Here is a 25,331-nt window from a genome sequence, read left to right as displayed (position 1 = left end):
AATTAATTCAGTTCTTTGATCTGCAACATGGAACTCCTTATAAGAAATCCAGCCAACTTTCTTCCACATTAAAAAAAAAAAAACGCTCTTGATAATGTTTCTTCTATTTAGTTTAAGGACTGAACAAACTCTGCTGGGCTATTAATCAGTATATGAATACTAAAAGCAATATAGTCTAAGGAGTTACTTAAGCAAGTAAGAATGAAATTCATAGTGTTTCTTTCTGAAATGGGTATTGAAGGGAGTTCCCATTGTGGCTCAGTGGTTAATGAATCCGACTAGGAACCATGAGGTTGCAGGTTTGATCCCTGGCCTTACCCAGTGGGTTGGGGATCCGGCACTGCCATGAGCTGTGGTGAGAGTCGCAGACACAGCTCAGATCCTGCGTTGCTGTGGCTCTGGTGTTAGGCTGGCGGCTGCAGATCCAATTAGACCCCTAGCCTGGGTACCTCCATGTGCCATGGGAGCAGCCCAAGAAATGGCAAAAATAAAATAAATAAAAAGACAAAATAAACAAACAAACAAATAAATAAAATGGGTATTGAAGGAACAGAAGCCATCATATATATTATCACTATATGCAATAGTGCTGAAATTTTGAGGTCTATGTTGAGAGAGAGAGATGGACTATTCAATATATACCTGGCAATGAGACTGTCCTCTTGTTTCCCAGCCCTGGAGTCTCTGTAGCAGAAGAAAGGAAGAGAGCCATCAGGAGAGAAAGCGTGATCTTTGCAAGAGCAGAAGGACAGAATGTGAATGGAAACAGAGAGCATGTAGAGACAGGCAAGGGAGGGCCTAGAACGAGCCACCATGGGGATTTTCTCAGCTCGGGCATCTGCAGGGTTCAGGAGTGAGGTGCAATGCTGGTAATCCACAAAACAGGGGCCATATGGTCTATCTCCATTTCTGGTCTTCCCTAGCCCACGTCTTAGGTCCTCTGCCCCGTGATGGAGAGGCCTGAGACTGGGGGAACACGTACCACCAGATGGCGCCATCCCTATTCTTTTCCATCTCAATAAAACAGATTCATCAAACTTACTTGGAATTTAGGGAACTGATTTCACTTTAACTGGTTGCAAAGTGGCTTAAGATGGTCCACTTCATTTTCTCCGTTCTCCCACCACCCTCGACTTCTAAAATGGCCAAACCAGACAATGGGCAATTAGGCGTTCTGCCTCTAAATAATTTCATCATAGATTCAAATCTACTCAGCACTCGCTATTGTGCTCTGGGGAGTACATTAGAAAAGAAAGAAAGAAAAAAAAAAAAAAACTCAAAAATAGCACCTGTCTCAGAGGTGCTTACATTCTAATGTGCGAGGTTTAGAGAAATAGTTGCCAATACAAGTACACTTGAGTAAGTGTAAAATGTGGAATTCACACGCATTCACACAAAATTGAACAAAATAAATTAGGAGGGCAGATGTGAGGACACCTCTGGATGTTTTTAAAGGAGGTGAGAGAGCTTGGACAATGGAAATAATGTTCTTTTTCTCCTTTTTAATTTTCTTTTATTTTTTTTTTTACCACAACTGTGGCATATGGACGTTCCCGGGGTAGGGGTAGAATCGGATCTGTAGCTGCAGGCCTACACCACAGCCACACAGGATCTGAGCTGCATCTGTAACCTATGCCTCAGACAGCAACAACACCAGATCTTTAACCCACTGAATGAGGTAGGGGATTGAACCAGCATCCTCATAGACAGGTTCTTAACCTGCTGAGCCACCGTGGGAACTCTGAGAATGTTATTTTTTAAAAGAGGTTTTTCCCAACATATGAAAAGAAGTTTGAGAATTTTAAAATTTTACCCTCTGTGCTTTATAATTTTGCTCAAGATCTGCCCTGCTTACCTTCCACTGTGGTGGTAAATAGACATTGCTTCTTAGGGTACTACATGCTGCTTGCAACAGAGCACAGGTGCAGTTGAGAAGGTGTGTTGCTGCTAAATCACTGTTTTCATCTCATTTTTCAGATATAATTTCCATCCCATCTACAAGAAACCCCTTCAACACATTGCAAAAAAAAAAAATTCACTTCTACAAATAAAGGTAAATGAGTTTTTCCTACTGGTATTTCAAGATACCTAAAAATGAAAACAATTATGCTGTGATTGTCTATTGCTCTTAAAATCCTCATTATATAAAACCTAGGAGGGCGCAGACTTTTAAAAGTTCTTACTTTCTCTTTTAGATATTTTACACTCCACCCTGACTGACAGCATTAGTTTATGAAACTTTCTTTTCTCAATTTTTACAGACAATGGCTGCTTCTTCACTGAGCTATACTGAACGAGTAGGAATCTGCTAAGATGATATATTATTAAAGGGTAGGTTTCAATCAAGTTGGTATTCTGGTTCATGTAGATTTCGATCAAGGCAGATGCTTATCTCGACTTATCCCAAAGTACTTTTTCTTTGCACAGTTGGGGAAGTCTTTAGCAACCAAAATTTCAGATATTCCAGCAGGTTTGAGCAATGCCAGAGAGCCTTTTCTTTATCACTTCTGTTGATGTACTCCAGAAAGGATAAAAGCATGGGAAACGTTCCAAACTCCAACACCATGAAGCTTTGTGACTTCAGCAATAATCCCAAAATAGAGCAAACTGTATCATTTCTGTTTGATGTACTTCCTGAGAATTTTCCAGCAGCATCAGATGAAGCCTAACCTAGGTATTCAGAGAGTAAGTAAAGTGTTTAATTCTTAGCAAAACAGTTTTGCTTGGAAAACCCAAGTAAAAGTCAACAGTGCTTAAAAATACCTTTGTGTTTCTCTTAAGGTTTTTTTTTTTTTTTTTTTTTTTTATCAGGGCTGAACGGTTTGGTGTAGAAATCTTACAAAACTAAAAAATTATAGAAAACTGATCATTTAAGTTTAGCTCAAGGCTATGACCAGGCATCTTGGTTTCTCAGAATTATTCAGATAGCACTGATTTTAGCAGTTTGGCCCTTTTTGCTCTGGGTCCTTTCTTTCAAGTCACTGGAATGTCTCACAGTGAAGGTACAGGATGCCTTTCCTCTGAATAAAGCATCTGAGTTTTTAAGGAAGCTCCTTAAAGAAATCTACCTAGCTTTTCTTAAACTTAGGGAAGAATTTCCCATTTCCCTGACTAACCCGTTTTACGGTCTCCTTCTTCAGAAAGGAAATTAGTAAAAATGAATAACTTCGGAGTAAGTGGATGTGTATAGCCTGAACCACAGACCTCACTGAAGCATGTAATTCCAAAAGTTGCCCATGCCACAGACTGACTGCTCTTCTCAAGAGTTTTCTGCATGAAAACATCCACAGTCCCTAACACACCTTGAGGAGGGCAGTGCACCCCCAACTGAGAACCACTGCTCTTATCCAAACCCCTTATGTTGCAGATAAAGAAATAAAGACCCAATAATTGAAACAATTGGTTTTCTTTTTTAAAGAATGAATTAAGGAGTTCTCACTGTGGCTCAGTGGGTTAAGAATCCAAGTCGTATCCATGAGCGATCACTGGTCTGGCTCAATGGATCCTTCCAGCATTGCTGAAAGCTGAGGCACAGGTCGCAGATATGGCTCGTATCTGGTGTTGCTGTGCCTGTGGTGTTGGCCTGAAGCTGCAGCTCTAATTCAACCCCTAGCCAGGAAACTTCCACATGGAGTGAGTGCAGGCGCAGCGCTTAAAAAAAAAAAAAAAAAAAAAAAAAGAATAAGTTAAGATCAGAAGTTAAAGTTCCTTGGCTTTAAGTTCATATTCTTTCCTAAGTTGGGCAGGTTCTTATTATTGCTATGATGTGATATAGAAAATGTTTTCATTATAAAAAAAAATGAAGGGAATCTATCAGATTCTCTTAGACTTGTTTAAACATTATCTTGAATTATTTTCTAGCACCTTCTTGAGCTCCTGTACACTTGCTGGCCGTTACCAGAGTAGTTATCCCAGAGGTCATGGGAAGATGCTGAACACACATCTCTCCCTCAAGAATCACACATGCAGCATTTGACTTATTTTGCTTCATTCATTTTAAATTCATGTGTTTCTTTGGAATTATTAACTTGATCAATAAATAAAGTCACCTATGAGAAATACATTTTTAATTATAAAAAGACAAGTATTAAGTATTTTCTTATCTGTATTTATAGTAACATTAGTATTTATTAATGTAGTATTACTATTGTTATCTTCTATTTTCATTGAAGTGTTTCATGAAGTTCAGCATTCCAAATGGCATATTTCAACTCTTATTTTTTCCCTTCGTAGAGTCCTTTGGACATAATTATTGATTTAATTTTTAACTGAATAATTTTGTTAATTATAGCTTTATCATACTGAATATTTCTTACTTTATCTGATCCTAGAGTCACTTTTTTCCCCAAGAGCTATTAAAATATGGGGCCTAAGTGCATTATTTGTTCATGTTAGTGTTTCCTAAGTTTTCCAGTTGTATTATTATTCATTTCTTATTTGTAAAGTGGTTTTTTGTTTGTTTGTTTGTTTGTTCTTTTGTCTTTTCTAGGGCCGCACCCTCGGCATATGGAGGTTCCAAGGCTGGGGTCTAATCGGAGCTATAGCCACCGGTCTACACCACAGCCACAGCAACGCAGAATCCAAGCCTCATCTGCGACCTACACCACAGCTCACGGCAATGCCGGATCTTTAGCCCACTGAGCGAGGCCAGGGATCGAATCCGCAACCTCATGGTTCCTAGTCGGATTCGTTAACCACTGCGCCACGACGGGAACGCCAAGTTTTTTGTTTTAAAGTCATCCATTAAATATGTAAACTTGGGCAAATGTAATACCTTTTCTGAAAGTCAGTTTCCTCATCTATAAATAGAAATAAAATATCTACCAAACAGTGTTGTTTTGAGAATTAAAAATAGAAGTGTTCTTGTCCCAGTCTTCCTTCCTCTAATTTATTTTTAGGTTACAAGGAATTTAAAATGATGTGGAAAAAATAAAATTAAGGGAAAAGGCCTAAACTATAATAATATGGTTTATATTTGTATAAATATGCCCTACACTCAGAAAATTAAATCCTTACTAACTTAAAGGTTTTCTTCTTACCAACAGGAATTGAAGTTCTTTGATCTAGTGGACAAAAAGAAAAGTAATAACTGCTCATCTCTTTCTAATAACTAAGAGGATCAAGAACAGGAGGACCAAATGCTCACAGAAAGTCTAAACATAAATGAAGTTCCCTGGTGGCTCAGTGGGTGAAGGATCCTGCATTGCCAGTGCTGTGGCTTGGGATACTGCTCTGGTGTGGGTTTGATCCCAGGCCTGAGAACTTTTGCCTGCCACAGACACAGGGAAAAAAAAATTTAGACGATAGATAGTTCGATAGATATATAGATTAAAGAAGATGACACCTTATTCTATATTAATAATGACAATGAACAATACCATTCAAAAATCAACTTACAGCTGACACATCACCTTGTTTTATACTATTTTGTGAAAAGCAAGTCAGTAGAACCGACCATATGTAACTCTATGAGAATGAGGGGTAGAGGTAGACGATTATATAAAACTATCATCAAGAACTTGACCAATAGCCTCAGAATACAATGTGCAACTTTATAAATAGGTGACGGCTGGGAGTGGCAGCTTATAGTTAAAGCTTAGATATGTTTTTTAAGTTATTAACGCTACATTTCTGTCAAATGGATTAAGGATGGAGCTTGTTTTCTTGCTGCATAAAGCAGAAGATGTCAGAGCTACAGCAACGTCTTCATTTCCAGGGAATCTGGATCAGATGATCTATCGTGTTCCCTCCAACTCCTGGATCCCAGGAATTGATGAGGAAAAGTGGCAAAAGAGTTTAAAGAGACAAAGGAGAATTAATATTTGACCAAGATTACTGACTAAGCAGAAGAGCTGAAACCTAAGAAATAAGTTAACCAGATTGCTACTTTTGGAGATACACCCTTTGAGAGTTTCAGAACTTGCACCCAAATTCAAAAAGGGTGATTTTTTTTTTTTTTTTACAAAATACCCACAATTATAACTACCATCTGAACAGTACATCAGGAACCCTTAGTTGCTTAAGAAGATAAGGAACTAATAACTTTTGCTATTGTTCTAGCAACTCGTTATAGCAGCAGCTATGTACCAGCCTAGCAACCGGTGTTTTTTTCAAAAACAAAATCACATCCAACCATTTTTCGAACCTGGATATCATTATTCTGCTCTACCAAGAGAGTCTCTGAAATTAGATTCTTTGTGCAGAAAGCATGTCCTGAAAATACTCCAAAGGAGGACTTCGGAGTTCAGATTGCGTGCTTGAGTGTGTGTAGCTGAAAATGAGGAGCAAAAAATACAGAAGATTGACAGCCATGGGGTAAATTGTCTTCACAGTGGAAAATTTGAGAGACTTTTCCACTGGCACAAAACCAGAAAACAGGAAGACTGTGAACACCCCAGGAATTTTTTAAATGCTTCACAGGTCTTTAAGAATGATAACAAACATCCTGATTTCTGGGATATGATTACAAAGTCCCATAACGGATACTTGGTTCAGCCTTTGGTTATCTTGCCACTGGCCACAACTTTTTAATGAGGTAACTAAAATTTATGTTAAGAGAGAATATCAAAATTGTCAACATTCTTTTTTTTTCTGTTTTTATTCACTGAATCATTTATTCCTACAACTCGAGTTGAACTTTAAAGTTGTTTCCGCATCTTCCTCAGAACATTTCTATTCCCTCAGGATTCAACTTCCCCGTTCAGATTCAGTTTTCACATTCATGGTCAGAACTACAGGGACTACAGATAAGAAGGAAGTATTGCAATGACAGGTAATTTTGTTACCTAATGAAAATGCAGTTAGTACTAATAAAGACATCATTTTAAAATATTTCTAGCTAGGTATTTCCCTGGCTTTTTATTTAGCAATTATTGCACAACTATTGTATTCCAGGCATTGTGATTCTTGGATTCTAAAGCACTGGGGATATGAAAATGTATAAAATATAGTCATGCCTGCAGAGAGAGTTCTTTACTTAGGAAGACAGCCTTGTATATAACTACTCTAAGAATAGACAAGATGCTGAGACAACCACAAAAGGGGAAAAGTCAAATTCCAGCCTCAATATGTTAAGTGCATATAAGCACATGATTGGAAAACATTTTAAAACAGCAAATATGCAGTATTATTCATCACATAGCATTGGTTCCACAGAAAATCAGATTCAGAATGATTAATTCTCATGGAATACTTTTCTAGGAATGTAATTGGTATTAATAAAACAACATTCACGTTACGAGTAAATATGACGTGTTTCTGTTCTGTGCCACTATCCTATTCCTTATTAAAAGTAAAATACATTCCACTTTCTTCAATTTCTGGAAGCCCCCCTAACGTCAATCCTTTGATCAACATTACTGTGCTAATCATATATCTTTGCTACCATTACCCAAAAATCAATGAGTATAAAGGGGGAAATAAGTTAAAAAAAAAAAAAACTGAGTTGTTGCATCCAGGAAAAAATACATAATGGTATCACAAATGAATGTAATCTTGGCCTTGCATCTTCACAGTTCAAGGTCTGGTTCTGATGCAGCGTGAGGTGGCCGGTGAGTGGTTGAGAAGTCCCTCCTACTGCACAATAACCATGCCTTACACTAGACCGATGTAGAAGGAAGGGGTGTTTCCAAGGACACACTCTCCCACTCCTCTGAAAAAGAAAAGTGGGGTCTGAGTAGAGGAAATTAAGATAAAACAGTGACACTGTTTCTACCCTATTGTGCCAATATTGCCACAGCATACATGCAATGACAGGTTGATGGCCATCTGTAACAGCAGAAGTGTATATAGTTCCAACAAAAGCCTCTTTGATCAGACTACAGACAGAATGAGTTCACAATTAAAACCAAGGCCACAGTGCAAGCCACTGTGAGTCACTGTTGATAGAAACAACAAACAGATCCCAAGGTCTACAGAAAGGCCATTATGCAATATAAATAAACAAACGAAACGATCACAAAGACAAGCACAGGAAAGAGACTATCCAGAATAAAAAAGCAGATCTGAAAAAAAGGAGATTAAAGGACTTCTAGTAATATTTGTGGAAATCATTTCTCTATCCCTTGTCTTAAGTGTTCGATTCATTTCTCTTTGTGGTGTATAGTTACAGATATAGCCAATGTTCTTTGGTTTAAAAGTAGACTTTTTTAAAAAACCATCACCACTGAATTACAGAAAGCAATAAAGGAGGAGATATTTTATAAGATGTAAAGAGACAGCTATGACTTTGTAAAGCATACTGTTTACAGCCAAGGGACCCATAGGATTTGGTGCTCAAGGTGGTGTTTTGAGCAGGTGCAGAAGTAAAGGGCATGACTGGGCATGAAAGGACCAGAATCAAGAATCTAAAAAAAAAAAAAAAAAAAAAAAAAAAAAGGAAAAAAAAGGCGTTCCCATCGTGGTACAGTGGTCATGAATCCGACTAAGAACCATGATGACACGGTTTGATCACTGGCCTTGCCCAGTTGGGTTAAGGATCTAGTGTTGCCGTGACCTGTGGTGTAGGTCACAGACGCAGCTCAGATCTGGCATTGCTGTGGCAGGGGTGTAGGCCAGCAGCTACAGCTCGGATTGTACCCCTAACCTGGGAACCTCCATATGCTGCAGGTGTAGCCCTAAAAAGAAAAAAAAAAAAAAAAAGAATCTAGCTGTGCAAGTTCCCATTGTGGCACAGCAGAAATGAATCCAACTAGCATCCATGAGGATCCAGGTTCGATTCTGGGCCTCATTCAGTAGGTTAAGGATCTGGCGTTACTGTGAACTCTGGTATATGTCACAGACATGGCTTAGATCCTGCATTGCTGTGGCTGGGGTGTAGGCCCACAGCTGTAGCTTCAATTGGACTTCTAGTCTGGGAAATTCCATATGCCACACATGTGGCCCTAAAAAGAAAAAAAAAAAAAATCTAGCCTTCCAGAACAAACAGCTGAAAGGAAGAACAGATGACCAAAGGGGTCTCACAATTCGGGACAAGATCAAAGTCACTACTTAGTTACAATAAACTAGAAACAAAGAAAGAAAGATAGAGCATACCACTTGTAAAAAGTTTTCCCAGCTGGTAGCACAGGGATAAGGCAAAGAGATTCAAAACACAGAAGGACTTGGCACAAGGGAGGTTTTCCATTGCTGAGATGAAATGGACCCTTCGAATGTTCTTTGAAGTGACCTCTGGGAGCTGAGAGAGGCTTCCTACTGACAGCCAGCAAGAAAATGGGGACCACAGTCCTACAACCACCAGGAACTGAATTCAGCCCACAACCTGAAGTGGATTCTCCCCTCAGGCTTAGAGATAAGATTCTAGCCCTACCATCACCTTGATTTTGGCCTTGGCGGGACCCTAAGCAGAGAACCTATCCAGAGGGCCCTCTCAGACTTCTGACCTACAAAACTGTGTTGTAATAAACGTGCACTCTTAAGCAATAAGTTTATGGTAGTTTATTACATAGCGATAAAAACCCAATATACTTCCTTTAAGTTTACATTTGAATTTAGATTTAAATCTTCCAAAAATTCAGATTTGATTATCTCTCTCTTTTTTTTTTTTCTTAAAGTTTTCACAGCCTTCCTGTTGAAGGGAAGTAAATTTTCTTTATCCCTCTCATGACATTCCAGACCCTCTGTAACTTGGTTCTTAGCGCTCCAGCTTCACCTACAGGGAACCACTCCCAGGTCCCAGGCTCCAGCTTGTCCTGGACCACTTCCCTGTCCTGAAACACAATGGTGGAGGCACAACAGATGGGTGCTCTCCACATCTCTTCCAATGTGTGTATTTTGGAACCTTGAGAACTAAAAACTGCATTCCATGCTGTGGGGAACCCATCCCAGAGAGCCACGCCTCTGTATAATCCTCCCTCGTCTGTCCAGCCAGAACCTAAGACTTGATTCTGACAAAGAGACTATGCCAAGAGTGGTGGAAAGTCACAGTCCTGGCCAACTTAAGTAAGACTCTCTTAGCAGGCTGGAGGGATTCTCTAGCACTTATCACAGCATATTAAAGTTGGAGGTTTTAGGTAGCTCCTTTTTTCTTCTCTACTAATTCAGCTTAAGGGGGCAAAAAACATGTGTTACTTATCTCCACAGCACTGGACTCTACCATATCTAATAACTCTCATTGAACAAAACTACGCAATGCTATTAATGCCAAATATTAGTTAAACATGACACTAATCAGAGAAGCATCTCATGTTCTGTCAACTCTGGTTTAGCAGGTGCCTGATCCTCTTCCTGCGGGCAACCCAGCCATACACACTGTTTAATTTTAAAGTTTCTACCCAAACAAGTGGCAAAATAAAATATCTACTTTCATGCTCTACAGAGCTATTCTTTGAACCTGCTCTCCTCCACTCTCCCAAAATATCCCTAAGTCTGCTTAGATAATAATGACCTCCCTAGATCAGGCACTTCTCTCAGTTTTCCTTAGCTACTCCCACACTTGAACATCTTGATAGATATTAGGCTGCTTGCCAAAAAAAAAAAAATTAGAGAATTTTTAAAAATGAAGCTAACAGCCAAAGCTGTTTTTATTTTAACCAAGTCATAAGATTCAATATTGATAATGTGAACTTTTCAATAATGCAGATCTAATTTGTCATCCCTTTTACAATGAAAAAGCTAAAAAGCTGTGATTTTTAATTTGGGAAAACACCTCTGAAAAGGTTCAGGCAGGTCATGAATTAGATATAAATAAAATATTAATTAGGGCTGGTGGTGGCAAGAAGGATTTTGATGAGTAGCTTTCAAGGGACTCTGGAGTCAATATTAAAAGCTTAAATAAATGTAAATCTTACTCATAATTTTAATTGCACGTATTTTTCTACCCAGGTAGGTTGTAAACTATTAAGCCACAGGGAGTATGATATATTTATTTGCATTTATCCCTATTAATAATTGTGTCTTGAAGAAAAGAGGTTTGCCCAAGATCCTCGACTCCCAGATTCTAACCCAACTGCTATTACAGCTATAAGATATTTCCTCCACATTCCACAAGAAAATACAAATAAATGTGGCTTCATAAAAATAAAAGTCTGTGCATCAAAAGACACCACCAAGAGGTGAAAATACAACCAGCATATTAGCAGAAAATATTTGCAAACATATTCTGACAAGGGATTTATGTTCAGAATATATAGAGAATTTTTATGACTCAGTTATAAAAAAGACATTACCCAATTCAAAAAAGGGCAAAAGAGTTCCCATCGTGGCTCAGCAGAAACAAATCTGACTAGCATCCATGAGGACGCAGGTTCGATCCCTGGCCTCCCTTAGCGGCTTAAAAATCCAGCATTGCTGTGAGCTGCAGTGTAGGTTGCAGGCACGGCTTGGATCCGACACTGCTGTAACTATGGTGTAGGCCGGCAGCTACAGCTCCAATTCGACCCCTAGCCTGGGAGCTTCCCTATGCTACAGGTGCAGCCCTAAAGTAAAAATAAATAAATAAATAAGGACAAAGGATTTGCCTAGACATTGTTCCAGAGAAAGTATGCAAATGACCAATAAGTACATGAAAAGATGCTCATCAAGCCATTATAAAAATTCTAAACTGGAAAACAGTTTGGCAATTCTCAAAAAGTTAAATACAGAATTACCATAAGATGTTGCAATTTTCCTCTTGATATATATCCATGAGAAATAAAAGCAAAAGTTTACATAAAAAATAGTACATGAATGTTCATAACAGCACTATTCCTAACAGCTAAAAAATGTAAACAACACAAAGTCCAACAACTAATGAAGGGGTGAATACACCATGATATGACTGTGCAATGGAATGTCATTCAAATGTACTAATAAGGATACAACCAGGATGAACCTTGCATCATATGCTAAGTGAAAGAGGACAATCTTTAAACCGTATTGTATGCTGTTTATTGCATTTAATTCCCAGAATAGATGACTGTAAAGAAAAAAAAATAAAGTAGTTGTTGCCCGCTATTGGTGGGGTCCCAGAAAAGTCAGAGTGACTATTAATAGGTATAGATTTGCGGGGCGGGGTGGGGGAGTGAAAGTAGCAAAACACTGATTATAGTGATAGCTGCACAACTCTGTGAATATATTAAAAATCACTGTAAAAAACAAATAAATAAAAAATAAAGAGTTCCCATCATGGCTCAGTGGTTAACAAACCTGACCAGTATCCATGAGGACGTGGGTTCATTCCCTGGCCTTGATCCCTGGGTTAAGGATTGGCATTGCCATGAGCTGTGGTGTAGGTTATAGACTCAGCTCGGATCCCGCATTGCTCTGATTGGACCCCTAGCCTGGGAACCTCCATATGTCCCAGATACGGTCCTGAAAAGACAAAACATAAAAATAAAAATAAGAATATACTATCTAATCTTGAGTCTGAGTTACTGCGCAGTACAAGCTGATCATTGTACTGTACACCTTCAACTTTGTTATATTAATTTTGGTGTGTGTGTTTAACTTCGGCAAAGGCAAACACATGGTATTTTAGGATATCAGAGGCCTTGTCTAAGAAGTGGTATTCTATTATTTTAGAAGCAGTCAGTTGTCAGTTACAATATGCAATACCTGCAGTACTGATGACCTGCATGGGAAAGCATTTAGGAGACACAAGGATGTAGGTTGGCCATCTGGTTGAGGCCAGAAATGCCTTGAATTAAAAGAGAGTGGAGGAGTTCCCGTCGTGGCGCAGGGGTTAATGAATCCGACTAGGAACCATGAGGTTGTGGGTTCAATCCCTGCCCTTGCTCCATGGGTTAACGATCCGGCGTTGCCCTGAGCTGTGGTGTAGGTTGCAGACGAGGCTCGGATCCAGCGTTGCTTTGGCTCTGGCGTAGGCCGGTGGCTACAGCTCCGATTGGACCCCTAGCCTGGGAACCTCCATATGCCGTGGGAGCGGCCCAAGAAATAGCAACAACAACAACAAAAAAGACAAAAGACAAAAAAAAAAAAAAAAGAGAGTGGAGGAGTTTTCTTATGGCACAGTGGGTTAAGAATCCAGTGTTGTCACTGCAGCAGCAGTTTGGGTCACTACTGTGACACGGGTTTGATCCCTGGCCTGGGAACTTCCATATGCCATGGGCAGAGCCAAAACAAATTAAATTAAATATATATATATACACATATATATATATAATCGTGACAGTAATCCTGGAACATATATATTTTAACCTTCTTTCTACATATGTAGAAACTGAAATTCCTAAGTTAAATAACATCCCAAGTCACACAAGCAATAAATTACAGGGTCAAAATTTTAATCCAAATGTAACGGAATCCAGAACCTGGGTTCTTCCTACTAACATTTCCATCACGTTCATGTAGTAAAAGCAAAAATTCTTGACAACATTAAAAAATTAACATCTGTAAACAGACAACCAGCAATCAATAAAAAGAGAGTAGTCTGGATTAAAATCCTGGTTTTTTGTTTTTGTTTTTTTTTTTTAGAAGTTACACTGCTTGTTGTTATTTCTGCTCAAATCTAGATTAGATTCAAAATGGGCTTTCAACAAGATGGAACTAAGTCACCTTACAGATTTATTTCCTTGTCTATGAAGAGCCCAACTTAGACTTGACCTACTAATCAGCTTCCGAGAATGCGCAGAAGAAATTTTAAATATCAGAGGCTTGGTATCCTTCCTCACAAACATCTGATAGGAAATTCCTCTACATTCAGTCACCAAGGTGACAGCTGGCTGTCCCTCCTCTAGTTGACCATCCTCTTCCCTGAAGGTACCCCTACTCTCTCCTCTTTGAGTAAACTGCTATTTAGTGGCACAGCAAGTGTCACTGAGGTCACTTTGTATTGAATGTCTGCAGAAATGTGGAAGGCAAATCTAAAATTTGAATTGCTGCTGTTTAAGCATGATTGGATGGGTAACACCAAGAGTCCAGGAAACGGAAATGAACTGCCTTTACCCAACAGACAAGAACTCAGCATGATTTAAAGGGAAAAGTGAGAGGTTAACTGGTGTCAACGATTTGCTATGTCTCCCAATACCCAGCCACAAAGGGCTGTGAGTATTGCTTAGGGCTAAAAATCACTCCAATTGAGAGCCAGCTTGGAAGGTCAAGTGTAGGCAAGAGCAGTAGATAACCCTTTCTGCATTTATTCCAATACTTCCATCTCATAATAAATATCATTTGTTTGGGGGTTTTTTATTTTGTTTAATCATTTTTAGTCTTAGTACAATCAGAAAAGTACAGCTCCTTTTTGAAATGTATATTTTAATTCCGATGTGTATATAAATTACAGAGCTATGCCAAACAGAGAAAGTAAGTTCTTCTCTAATGCAAACACAGTAAGTAGTACAGTTTTTAAAATCTTTGGAGCATGTTGGGTTATTCAAAGATTTTAACAGAGTCTCTTTCATTCAATAAATAAAAGTGAATTTGACTGTTCAAGCCATTAATGGTAATGATGGGTCTTATTACCAACAACCATTTTGTAGCTATTCTTAGAATAAATTTAGCTAAACTCAGCATGTCAATTAGAGCAAAGAATTTGATATGTTTTCTTCCTCTCTTCACATCATAATGACTTCTCCACTGTTCTTTACTTTGTGAAAAGGGTGACTGCAAAAAAATCAGAAATGTGCTTGGGTGTTATCCTTCCCTTGAAAAAGAGCACCCATGGGTTCAACCCCCAGCTTTAATGTCTGGGAAAATGCCAAGACTTTACTGCACATAGATCAATTCTATATCTCAAAGGATCTCAAAAGAACAGTAGAAAATATATGTGCTTTTGTATTATTCTGTTATTACTCAGTGACTCAGGGAGCCATTACAATAGTCATAAATATTTGGCACCAGATTTAGCACCCATCCAGTCAAAGCTTTACTTCACACACGAAATACCACAAGCCTTACCTGAAAAAACCAGACAATGTTGCTAGGCAAGTATATTACTTCGTAAATGATGTCAGGGAGCAGGAGTGAGGGACCAGGGAAAGAGTGATGGTAAAGCTATGTGTCTGCTTGACTGAGCCCCGGGATGCTTAGCCATCTTGTCAAACATTATTCTGGGTGTTTCTGCGAGGGTACTTTTGGATGACATTAACATTTAAGTCAGTAGCTCCAGTAAAGCAGATTGATTTCCTTAATTTTGGGCCTGAATCAATCAGTGGAAGGTCTGAATAAATAAGTCTGACGGCCACCTGCCCACCCCCCCATCCAGTAAAAGAGAATTCCTCCTTGAGTGCCTTCAGACTGGGATCTCACGTTTTTCCTGCCTTTGGACTCACATTACAATGTTGGTTTGTCCTGGGTCATGAGCCTGCAGACTCATCCTGTTGAATCACGTGATCCAGTTCCTTGTAATAAATGTATATACCTACATGCAAACACATGCTAAATATGCACATGTATTATGTACATAAACACACACATTCCACCCATCCTGCTTCTCTGGAGAATCTGACTGATACACAGGGTAAAAGAGACAAGGGAGACAAGTCTATATAAGGATGTGTTACTAAGTGGTAAACCAGTGCGGACAATTGCTGCTCAATCCACTGTGGATTAAACCAGCAGCTGAGCTGCTCCCTGTGGGTGTCAGGTGAACTCCCATAGTCATCCCATTTCTGCCTCCCATTCATCAGCGAAGCTCCAGAGTGAAAAAACACAAGACCAGCGTACCTACTTGAGTTAGCATGCTGTCAGCTTAAAGATGCTCAAATCAATATAATTGGAAACAGGAAATCAATAGAGAAAATCAACAAAACCAAAAGCCAATTCTTGGAAAAGATTAATAAAATCAAGAAGGCTCTAGCCCGGAGAACATTTTTTAAAAGGGCACAAATTACAAATTTCACATCGGAAATGAAAGAAGGGCCATCAGTACCATTCCCACTGACAGCAAAAGGACAATCAATGAAATACCTATTATGCCAAACTCTGCCAAAACTCGATAATCTAGATGACATGGACCAATTCCCAAGAAATATTTGCTGATCCATGAGGGACTCTAATTAGTTTGAAAAATTTTAATTGAGGAGTTCCCATTGTGGCACAGCAGAAACGAATCCGACCAGAAACCATGAGGATGCGGGTTAGATCCCTGGCCTCACTCAGTGGTTTAAGGATCCAGCATTGCTGTGAGCTGTGGTGTAGGCTGCAGATGCGGCTCAGATCTGACATTGCTATGGCTGTGGTGTAGGCTGGCAGCTGTTGCTCCTATTCGACACATAGCCTGAGAACTTCCATATGCTGCAGGTGCAGCCCTAAAAAGAAAAAAAAAAATTAACTGAAATGTCTGGTCCATAGATTTTACTGCTGAGGGAAAATTGATTGAAGATGAACTTTGCCACTGTGTGCCTTTTTCTTATGTCCTAGTCTGATCCCTTCCTGGGTCCCAGCAGCGTGGAACCTGCTGTGAGTTCACCAACAAGCCCTAAGCTCTCCTGCCTCGGGTCTGCAACAAGGTACTGCATCCCCCAATGCATCTGACGTCCTTTGCACCCCCACACCTGGCCCATTTCCATGTTATTTCAATGTTAAAATTCAATGAAGAAGTTGGTTTTCTCAGCTTGCTTATTCACAGTAATAAGTAGTGAAGCTGATGGAAAAAGTTTCCAAGTGGCCAGAGCTGGCAGCAAGAGCCGGCTCCCCCAACTTTCTCTCTAAAAACTAGAGGTAACATTGGGTTATGATCCTAGTAGAGATGATGTATGGTAAGCACATTCGTGCAATGCCCAACACATATTAGAGTAAAAATAATAATTTGCATTAAATTATTCTATGTTAGTTGTTACCACTGTGTATATGGGTCTATCTGTGTTCATCGACACAACCTCCTCATGTGAGAGTCAGCTTCTCTTTCTGCACTAGAATCAGGACTCTCTCATTCCCACCAGAAGACTAACATGCCAATGCGGTGATCTTGGCATTGATGCATTCCAGCATTTCTGATAGGCTCATATAAAATTATTATTGCCATTTTCCTTGGGCTATGTTCTTACTACCTATCACCTCATAAAAATAAATACATATATTCTCTCTACTGATGGCTGTTTGTCATTCTACCTCCCAAACATTTTTTCGAAAGATGTTATTTCCTCTATAGTATATTCTCTATCAGCATACATTTGCGTGCTCTTTTTTTTTTCACTTAACAATTATTAACTGGAAGTTCCCATGTGGCGCAGCACAAACAAATCCGACTAGGAACCATGAGGTTGTGGGTTCAATCCCTGGCCTCGCTCAGTGGGTTAAGGTTCTGGCATTGCTGTGAGCTGTGGTATAGGTTGCAGATGTGACTCAGATCCTGCGTTGCTGTGGCTGTGGTGTAGACCGGCAGCTATAGCTCCAATTGGACCCCTAGCCTGGGAACCTTCATGTGCCGTGGGTGCAGCCCTAAAAAGCAAAAAAGCAAAAAAAAAAAAAAAAAATTATTAAATAATTACTTTGAGGCATTCATTGTGAATACTGAAAAAAGAGGGAAATAGGTGAGGTTTCTCTGCTTTCTAGGAGTTTATTTCCTGTGTGAACAACAGAGGAGTAAAAGGGCAATTTTGATCAGAGGCTAAGTGTTCTTTATTAAAAGCTTAATACAGAGAGTGCAGGAACTACAGAAACAACCATTGACTCACTAGAACGTGAGTCCTAGAATGTCAGGACAGATTCCACGGAGGAACTGGAACTGAAGGTCAAGTGGAAATGAGTCAGGCACAGGGGACCCCAGGGTGTCGGGCACATCAGGGGATGTGTTGCAGACCCAAGGGTGAGAAAAGAGATCAGAGCAGGACACAAGTACCACACACAGCAATAACGTTCATTTCTCCGAACACTTTTCTTGGAAAAGTATAATCTATGGACTATTTCAGTTAAATTTTTCAAACTAATTGCAGTCATGTACACATCTGGAAGCTCTCCCGTTTCCTACAAGGCACTAGTCCCCCAAATACAATGGAGAATAAGCCAACATCCCTGCCCTCATTAAATCCATGTTCCAATGAAGGACACAGGCAGTAAGCAAGTCAATACATAATGCATTTATTAAAATTTTTATTGTTGTCATAAAGGAAATAAAAAAGCACTGTAGTAGAGAGAGAAAAAGAGTAGATGAGGGACTTCCCTGGTGGCCTAGTGGTTAAGGATCCAGCATTGTCATTGCTGTGGCTTGGGTTTGACCCCTGGCATGGAACGTCTGTGTGCTGTGTCATGGCCAAAAAAAAACAAAAAAACAAAAAAAGAGAAAGGGTAGATTGAAAAAGTCTATTTAGAGAGAGTGTTCAGGGAAGGCTTATTGTAGGTGAGAATGTTTAAGCCAAGTCAGGTAAAGAACCAGGAGACGAGCACATGAGTAGTGGAAAAAGTTGTGCTGTGTCAAGATCCAAGGGTGTTCCTGGAAACAAAAGACGACAGGGTTGATGGAGCATGGGATGCAGCAGAGAAAGAGGCATGAACGGAGGATGGCCAGAGACACGGGGTCATATCACTTGGGACCTTGAGAGCCAGTCTGGAGTTTATTCCAAGGGCACAGGGCAGCATCCAAAGGGTTTTCAGCAAAGAAGTGGCATGATCTGGTTTACATCTTAATAACTTTTCCCGAGAAGCTATTGAATGCCAATGATTGAATGCATACGGCTGTTATTGAGGGCTCGACATTTGTTGAGTCAGTGCATGATTAGTTCATCTGTTCCTTATTCTATAAACTGAAACTTTCCACCAAGAGTCACAGTTTTTGTTTGTTTTGGTTTTGCTTTTTTGGTTGTTTTTTTTTAAGGGAAAAGTATGTTCATGATTACATTTCCATGTCAAGCCTCTGGCCTTCCTATCTTGTTCCTTTCCTTTTTTTGTTGCCGCCACACTCTAGCTCTGGGCCTGTCCCTTGGCTCCTAAATTCCTTTTCCAAGCCCAATTCTAGAAGTGATGCTGTGGAAAACCTGATCAAGATTTTTACCTATTTTTACTACTTTGGGTCCCAAGCTATCCAAACTGGTTCTAAATTTATTTTATTTATTCACAGGAGTGTCTCGTGTCTGCAGCCTGTCTTGATTATTTATATATCTTACAGCCCAATGAGTATGACTCTTTATTCGTTTTTTTTTTTTTTTCCCCTAAAGACTGAAACTTCCATGTAAGAATATTGAAATACCCTTACAGAATTTCTCCCTTTGGACTGAAATAAATTTTTTAAATCTGAAAGAACTTTCCAGAAACAGACAAAGGTGAAATGTGTCCATTTTTACTGTTCCATGGTCACTATTTTGTCATGTTATACTCGCAGATGCAATTATTCATGTAATTTTCCTTTGTTTCCAATCCATTTTAGCCTGATTAAAGATTATGCAAAAACTTAATCATCTCTTCATTTGAAGATTTTATAAGTAAATTTGGCATTTACTGTTTACTAAATAAAGTAAAAAATTCCCAGGCATATCTAGCTATAGGCCACCTTACAGAGGAAATTCATAAATTATGTGTAGTATCTAATATTTGAACATACAGCCAATAATGTCAGTTATAAAATTAAGGTTATGGCTTTTCAAGTATACTTCCAGAATTCTAATTAACACAAGTTAATGAAGTGAGCACTGGGGCTAAGGACACCATTAGAGGAAAACTAATGAAAAGCCAACAGAACGTAATTATTTTTCAAAACAGAATTTGAAGTAATCACAGCTTTTTTTTTTTGCTTTTTAGGGCCATACCCTTGGCATATGGAGATTCCCAGGCTAGGGGTCTAATCGGAGCTGTAGCTGCCAGCCTACACCACAGCAACAGCAACGCCAGATCCAAGCTGTTTCTGCTACCTACACCACAGCCCACAGCAACGCCAGATCCTCAACCCATTGAGCAAGGCCAGGGATTGAACCCACAACCTCATGGTTCCCAGTCAGATTCGTTTCCACTGTGCCACAATAAGAACTCCAACCACTGGTATTTTTAAAGTGTGTGATTATGTGATCTCAAATACAGACATGATAACTCCATCAACTAAGAATGGTGCTACTGAATGAAAGCTTCCTGAGGGTGGGGAATTTTACTGCATTTGTTAATAATCTATGCCTTGAACAGTGCCGGACACTTAGTAGGTGCTTAACTATTTTTCTGAGTTCGTGAATAAGAAGTTAATGTACCAAATTCTATTAATTGACACTTTATAATAAGACCAATTAATTGCACTTTTATTCTATAGCACAACAAAAATCCGTTATTGGCATTATAACTCTGGAGCTTCACCGGACTCTAAAATGTCTTCTGGATTATCAAATTATCAAAACTACCACGGCATTCACATTAAACTACAATTTAGCAATCAACTGCATTTTATTGCCTTCTGATCCTTTGATCAGCAGCCAGGTCTTGAACCAGACAAAATTTTTGTAGACATTTTTCTCCCCGTTGTTTAAAAAAGTTCACAAACTTGTGTCCCTTAATATATAAGATATATCCACTTTGCAGATATATTTTATTTGGTCTTTACAGAATATATAGATGTGTGTGTGTGTGTGTGTGTGTGTGTAGAGAGAGAGAATAATATCTGACAATGCTGTGCTTAAATTCCCACACAGAATTAAGAGGCAGAAGCTGAATAACGCCTTTAAACAGAGCATGTGCTTTCTGTGTTGCCATATTTCCCACCAATTTCCTTCACCCTCCCAATCAGACACTGTTCATTATGGTGCTTCTTGGAGGAGAATTAAGCAAAACATGAAATACTTTACTTTGAACTCTTCACTCTTTAATATTATCTGCAGGAATTCAAGGTTGTAAGTCCTGGCCTAAAAGAAAGAGTAGCATCGCTATTTAAGGTAATTATTGATAGATGTGTATGTATTGCCATTTTAAACCTTGTTTTCCAGGTCATTCTATGTTTCGCCTTTCTTCCTTTCTTTTTTTGGTTGGATGAGTTCCATTTATGTTATGCTTGAGTACTTTGCTTTTTAGTTTTTGTGAATAATGGAAAAAACAAAAATCATTATTAAAAAAAAAGAAAGAGTAGCATTGCTTTAGCATGGCAGATCTAGCCTGTCATACTCCAACCCAAAGGAATAAATCCATCCTCATCTTCCCCCATGATTCTTCATGAGGCTTATTTGAAACAAAACTCATTTCTCCAATGGACCATAACAGTTCACTCCTGCCTGTCTTTATACAATCTAGATTTGGCTCATTTTCCTACCAGTGGATTTCTGCTAATTTTTTTCAAATGCTGTCCCCTCTCCCCAGGATGAACAAATGCTTTTTAAATGCATATATGCCAAAGCCTTCAATAGGTTCCATGGGATATGGAAGTAAACAAGGGACACAAGCCTACCATAATAGAGATTAACAAGGAAGTCTCTCTTGTTTATCATTACAAAAAATAATTGTAATAAAATGTGCTCTTGTCTGCTTTCCTGCTTGCAGATGGTTTGCTCAGGAAGGCATGTGGAGTGTGTCAAACAAACCAAAAATTTTTCAGTTTGAAAGAAATTTCACATACTGGGTATTTGAAAAGATCGCTCATAAATGCTTTCCCCCCTAAGAAGGGTGCCCTAAAGGAAGTTTCCTTATGGCACAGCATATTAAGGATCTAGATTTGCCACAGTTGTGGCATAGAACACATCACAGTTCAGGTTCAGTCCCTGGCCTGGGAATTTTCATATGCTGCAGGTATGGCCAAAAAAAAAAAAAAAAAAAGTGATGCACTAAAAACATGGAAACAAATTGAAATTCAGATGAGAAGGTAAATGGCAGGAAAATAAAATAATCTCTCTCTCTCTCTCTCTCTCTCTCTTTTTTTTTTTTTTTTTTTTTTTTTTTTTTTTGCCTTTTAGGGCCACATCCATGGCATATGAAACTTCCCAGGCTAGGGGTTGAATCTGAGCTACAGCTGCCAGCTCACACCACAGCCACAGCAATGCAGGATCTGAGCCATGTCTACAACATATACCACACCTCACAGCAATGCCAGATCCTTAATTCACTGAGTGAGGCTAGGGATCAAACCTGCAACCTCATGGTTACTAGTCAGATTTGTTTATGTTGAGCCACTACAGGAACTCCTAGAATAAAATAACCTTAAAATAACATATTAAAGGGTGGCAGTTAATTAAAAGGTGTCAGTACAGTCACCTGCCAGTGTCTCCTAATTTCTAGGTTAGAATATGAAAGTAATAAGGAAAAAACAAAGAATAAACATTGCAGAAGGCAATAAGAAAAAAACCTCAGCCAGCAGTTTTGGGTGGATTCTTTCATAGAACAGACATTGCTTTTCACAATTCTGGATAGTCAGGAAAATGAAGGAGGCAGATATGAGGAACCCAACCTGGTCTTGGCTAGTCAAGGAACCCAGGCTCAATTATAAACCTTATATACCATTCTGAAATCTCCTCTATTCTGCATTCTGCAGACAGCAATCATATCCTAAGACACCTTCCTGTCCAGGTTGCCAGAAGCCAGGAGAGGAACATGGATTTATAATTTTAAACTCTGATAACACCTTCAAACAAATGCCTTATTCTCCCCAAGAGACTTCCCAACTCTAAAATTTTCAATCTGAGAAGTCAAAAATTTGAAGGCACAGAATTTAAAAGTCTGCACTGGAGAAAAGGAGTTGACATTTCCTACACCTTCCTAGTGTGTCTTTCCTCACAACATCTGCACAGATGAAGACACAGAGGCTCAATCATTTAAATTTACATACAAAAAAATCAGAATATACATTCTTCTCAAGAGCACATGGATCATTCTCAAGAATTGATCACATACTGGGGCACAAAGCTAACCTCAACAAATTTAAAAGTATAGAAATTATTTCAAGTATCTTCTCTGACCACAATAGCGTGAAACTAGAAACCAACAACAGGAAAAGAAATGAGAAAAAAAACGACTACATGGAGACTAAATATGATACTAAAAAACCAATGGATCAATGAGGAAATCAAGAAGGAAACTAAAAAATACCTCAAGACAAATGATAATGAAGACACCACCACTCAAAATCTATAGGATGCCGCAAAAGCAGTACTCAGAGGGAAGTTCATAGCAATACAGGGCTTATGAAAAAAAAAAAAGAAAAATCTCAAATTGACAAATTAACCTACCACCTAAATGAATTAGAAAAAGAAGAAAAAAAAACAAAAAAAACAAAAAACTAAAGTCAGCAAAAGGAAGGAAATCATAAAGATCAAAGAGGAAATCAACAACATAGAGATTCAAAAAACAATAGACAAAATCAATCAAACCAAGAGCTGGTTCTTTGAAAAAGTAAACAAAATTGACAAACCTCTGGCTAGACTCACCAAGAAGAGGAGAGAAAAAACCCAAATAAACAAAATAAGAAATGAAAAAGGAGAGGTCACAACAGATACTACGGAAATAAAAAAAACCATGAGAGAATACTATGAACAATTGTATGCTAACAAATTTGACAACCTAGAAGAAATAGACAACTTTCTAGAGATTTATAGCCTGTCAAAACTGAATCAAGATGAAATAGATCAACTGACCAGACCGATCACTAGAAATGAAATTGAATATGTCATAAAAACACTCCCTACAAATAAAAGTCCAGGACCAGATGGCTTCACAGGTGAATTCCACCAAACATACAAAGCCCATCCTCCTTAAATTTTTTCAAAAGTTTGAAGAAGAAGGAACACTCTCAAAGACATTCTATGATGCCGCCATCACCCTAATCCCAAAATCAGACAAAGATAACCACCAAAAAAGAAAACTATCGGCCAATATCGTTGATGAGTATAGACGCAAAAATTCTCAACAAAATTTTAGCCAACCAAATCCAACAACATATAAAAAAGATCATACACCACAACCAGGTGGGATTCATCCCAGGTTCACAAGGATGGTTCAACACATGCAAATCAATCAACATCATACACCACTTTAACAAAAGAAAAGTCAAAAAACACATGATCATCTCAATAGATGCAGAAAAAGTATCTGACAAAGTCCAACATCCCTTCATGATCAAAACTCTTACCAAAGTGGATATAAAGGGAACATTCCTTAACATAATCAAAGCTATTTATGACAAACCCACAGCAAATATAATACTCAATGGAGAAAAATTTAAAGCCTTCCCACTAAAATCTGGAACAAGACAGGGATGCCCACTCTCACCACTGTTATTCAACACAGTATTGGATGTCCTAGCCACAGCAATCAGACAAACAAAAGAAATCAAAGGCATCCAAATAGGAAGACAAGAGGTAAAACTGTCACTGTATGCAGATGACATGATACTATATATAGAAAACCCCAAGGATTCAACCCCAGAACTACTTCAACTGATCAACAAATTCAGCAAAGTAGCAGGATATAAGATTAACATTCAGAATCAGTCACATTTCTGTATAGTAACAATGAAATATTAGAAAAGGAATACAAAAATACAATACCTTTTAAAATTGCACCCCAAAAAATCAAATACCTGGGAATACACCTGACCAAGGAGGTAAAAGACTTATATGCTGAGAACTATAAAACATTAATCAAGGAACTTAAAGAAGATGTAAAGAAATGGAAAGATACCTCATGCTCCTGGGTTGGAAAAATTAATATGGTAAAAATGGCCATACTACCCAAAGCAATTCAATTACAGATTCAATGCAATCCCTATCAAATTACCCATGGCATTTTTCACAGAACTAGAACAAACAACCCAAAAATTTATATGGAACCACAAAAGATCCAGAATTGCCAAAGCAATCCTGAGGAACAAAAACCAAGCAGAAGGCAAAACTCTCCCAGACTTCAGGCAATATTACAAAGCCACAGTCATCAAGACAGTGTAGTACTTGTACCAAAACAGACAGACAGACCAATGGAATAGAACAGAGAACACAGAAATAAACCCCAACACCTATGGTCAATTAATCTTTGACAAAGGAGGCAAGAACATAAACGGGGAAAATACTTCTTTTCAGCAAGTATTACTGGGAAACCTGGACAGCTATATGCAAATCAGTGAAACTAGAACACACCCTCACACCATGCACAAAAATAAACTCAAAATGGCTGAAAGACTTAAATATAAGACAAGACACCATCAAACTCCTAGAAGAAAACATAGGCAAAACACTCTCTGACATCAACCTTACAAATGTGTTCTCAGGTCAGTCTCCCAAAGCAACAGAAATAACAGCAAAAATAAACCAGTGGGACCTAATCAAACTGACAAGCTTTTGCACAGCAAAGGAAACCAAAAAGAAAACAAAAAGACAACTTACAGAATGGGGAGAAAATTGTTTCAAATGATGCCACTGACAAGGGCTTAATCTCTAGAATATACAAGCAACTTATACAACTCAACAGCAAAAAAGCCAACCACCCAATGGAAAAATGGGCAAAAGACCTGAATAAACATTTCTCCAAAGAAGATATACAGACAGCCAACAAGCACATGAAAAAATGCT

The 25,331-nt window shown here is 38.6% G+C and overlaps 1 long non-coding RNA gene across 3 annotated transcripts in view; it reads right to left on the bottom strand.

Annotated features, from left to right (window-relative positions):
• Positions 1-25,331, bottom strand: part of LOC110255828 (uncharacterized) — a 153,970-nt gene that overhangs the window by 53,884 nt on the left and 74,755 nt on the right. The window contains exon 3 of one of the 3 annotated variants that reach the window (XR_014819646.1): positions 643-684. The exons of 1 other annotated variant lie outside the window; for it this stretch is intronic. This is a non-coding gene — a long non-coding RNA (uncharacterized LOC110255828). Of the gene's footprint in view, positions 1-642; positions 685-4,052; positions 7,652-25,331 lie in introns of those variants that run through there. One more of the 3 variants, XR_014819647.1, reaches the window with a different exon arrangement.

This window comes from Sus scrofa, chromosome 11 (assembly GCF_054392235.1).
Source record: "Sus scrofa isolate SSC_HxYL_T2T_F1_AM1 chromosome 11, Sscrofa_HxYL_maternal_Yorkshire_Landrace_v2.0, whole genome shotgun sequence".
NCBI classification, from domain to species: Eukaryota; Metazoa; Chordata; class Mammalia; order Artiodactyla; family Suidae; genus Sus; species Sus scrofa.
This window is presented reverse-complemented; position numbering and strand designations above follow the sequence as displayed.